Source organism: Diaphorina citri, unplaced genomic scaffold (assembly GCF_000475195.1).
Source record: "Diaphorina citri unplaced genomic scaffold, Diaci psyllid genome assembly version 1.1 scaffold5607, whole genome shotgun sequence".
NCBI classification, from domain to species: Eukaryota; Metazoa; Arthropoda; class Insecta; order Hemiptera; family Psyllidae; genus Diaphorina; species Diaphorina citri.
This window is the reverse complement of record NW_007382983.1, coordinates 1-2,715: the sequence shown is the minus strand read 5'-3', so window position 1 is coordinate 2,715 and position 2,715 is coordinate 1. Positions and strand designations below refer to the sequence as shown.

At 36.2% G+C, this 2,715-nt stretch overlaps 1 long non-coding RNA gene across 1 annotated transcript; it reads left to right on the top strand.

Moving 5' to 3' along the window:
• The first annotated feature begins 2,094 nt into the window (after positions 1-2,094).
• LOC108253980 lies at positions 2,095-2,715 on the top strand. The gene is made up of 2 exons (XR_001809843.2): positions 2,095-2,288; positions 2,636-2,715. It is a non-coding gene; the product is annotated as an uncharacterized LOC108253980 (long non-coding RNA).

Sequence of the window (2,715 nt, the reverse complement as noted above, 5' to 3'; positions counted from 1 at the left end):
TGAAACGGATTTGTCACTCCATTTTCTCGAGAAAACGTAAACAAATCAAAAAATCAATTTTTCCGACTTTTCTTATCAGGTATTTCAGGAATTTCAGCTAAAAATTCTTAAGAAATAAAATAAACTCTTGATAGAAAGGGAAAAGAAGACATTTCCCATTGTTTGATCGTTCAGAAAATCTCATCTTGATTGGTGTCCAGTGCTTACTACAAACCAGGTAACGTAACTTTGTTTCCAACTTTTTTGGGTAAATTCCATTATGACTCAAATCCTGGTCAATAGGGGGTAGTGTTGGGAACAATCGATTATTTCACATAATCGATTATAAAAAATAATCGATTATTAATCGATTAATAATCGATTATTTTTTATAATCGATTATGTGAAATAATCGATTGTTCCCAACACTACCCCCTATTGACCAGGATTTGAGTCATAATGGAATTTACCCAAAAAAGTTGGAAACAAAGTTACGTTACCTGGTTTGTAGTAAGCACTGGACACCAATCAAGATGAGATTTTCTGAACGATCAAACAATGGGAAATGTCTTCTTTTCCCTTTCTATCAAGAGTTTATTTTATTTCTTAAGAATTTTTAGCTGAAATTCCTGAAATACCTGATAAGAAAAGTCGGAAAAATTGATTTTTTGATTTGTTTACGTTTTCTCGAGAAAATGGAGTGACAAATCCGTTTCACACGATCACTTTTTCACATTCCTCCATGAATGACTCATAGGCATACCTGTCACCGTTTTTCAGGAGCCTTGGAATATTTTTTGTACGGTAAAAACGATCATTTGTACGGTAATTCTCGAACCTCGGTATACCGAACGGTACTTTTCAATCTCTCTTTTCCCTTTTTTTTACTTTCTTATTACCTATTTTCTTTTAATTCATTTTTTTACTTTTTTTTATTTTTATTTTTTTTTTACGCAAAATCGGCGCTGGAAGAAGGAGGAAAACCGTCTATCAACCTATTTTTAGTCAAATTTTATTTTATTTTTTTCTACCACTTCTAGTATTAACAGGAGGTTTAAAAGGTTTACTTTTATCTGAACTTTTCTGACTAATAGGTTGAGATACAGTGTTGGACTTTTGAGAAATGTTAGAGCTAGGTTTTAACACAGGGGTTGAAGCTGAGAATCTAACCTTAGAATTAGAATTCTGTGGAGATGATTTAGTTGAGTTTGATAATCTAACCTTTGAATTTGCATTGAGTGGAGGAGATTTGCTATCAGTGGGATTTGAACCCAATGATAAAGAATTGTTAGCTACGGGATTCGAACCCGGTGAAAATGGAATAGCAGCAGTGTTCAAGCTAGACTGGATTGGGCTGCTTGGAACCTGGGAAGGGTTATTTATATTACCTTCAGGAGTAGATAAAGTGAGCTTTGGACTCGTAACAGGAGATCCGAGGAATGTTTCAGAGCTGTTACCAAGAGTTGACATGCTATGTCTGCTATCATCATGCTGAGTCGACAATGGGGACGGGCATGGTGAGGCAGGAACAGTGATAACTTGGGGTGCAAAACTAATGGTTTTGCCTGGAGATTTTGGAATAACTGTGCTGGGTGCATTGTGAACAGTTACACTAGGAAACACTGCAGTTGATGTACAAGTATGCTGTGACATAACAGGATGTACAAGTATGCTGTGACATCACGTCGGGGTCACCAATTTGGGATGGAGGTCGGTTTGTCGTAGATGCGTTCTGACTCTGTGAAAACCAACTTCCCAAATAAAAGAAAAGAGAGAACGTAGTCGTTGAAAATGAAATGCACAAGTAGACAGTATATTCTTAAGAATGTGACGACTGATCACAGTTATTCCAAATTCTTGACATCAACTTGAAGACCGTACTTCTGGAGGAAGTCGGCTCCGAGAATGGGATGAGATACATCTGCCACAGTGAATATAAACGGGAAATTTCTACGAAGATTAAGATCAAGAGTTAGAAGATCAAAACAAATGCAGTTGCATAAATCCAAAGAGGATATGTATGTGGTGCATTAGGCTTCGCTCACACGAGTGACGACTGATCGCCACAGTGTGAAACGGGTTGGTCACTCCATTTTCTCGAGAAAAGGTAAACAAATCAAAAAATCAATTTTTCCGACTTTTCTTATCAGGATAATACCTATTTCAGGAATCGAATCAGGAATTTCAGCTAAAAATTCTAAAGAAATAAAATAAACTCTTGATAGAAAGGGAAAAGAAGACATTTCCCATTGTTTGATCGTTCAGAAAAATCTCATCTTGATTGGTGTCCAGTGCTTACTACAAACCAGGTAACGTAACTTTGTTTCCAACTTTTACAGGTAAATTCCTTTATAACTCAAATCCTGGTCAATAGGGGGTGGACACTTTGGTCAATTTGGATGCTCTGTAGGTGTCTTGTCTTACCTTTGGGTCTATCAGTAAGTCTCAACTTTTGTGGCCCTAATTTGATTGTTCCAAAGTTGAGATAAGCCACAGTTTAAAAATTAAGGGTCTCTTGAGAGCTGAAGAACTTCAAATTAAACAAACAGATTAATCATCCTAATTAAATAAAAAGTTTGAAATAATCAGAAGTCAATAATTGCAGCTGTGGCCATAACACAGTAATAATTTTATATCCTATTTTTCCTCTTTTCAGATATCATGACAGATTCTAAATATTTCACGACCACCAAGAAGGGGGAAATATTTGAGTTGAAGGGAGAGCTGAACAGCGAC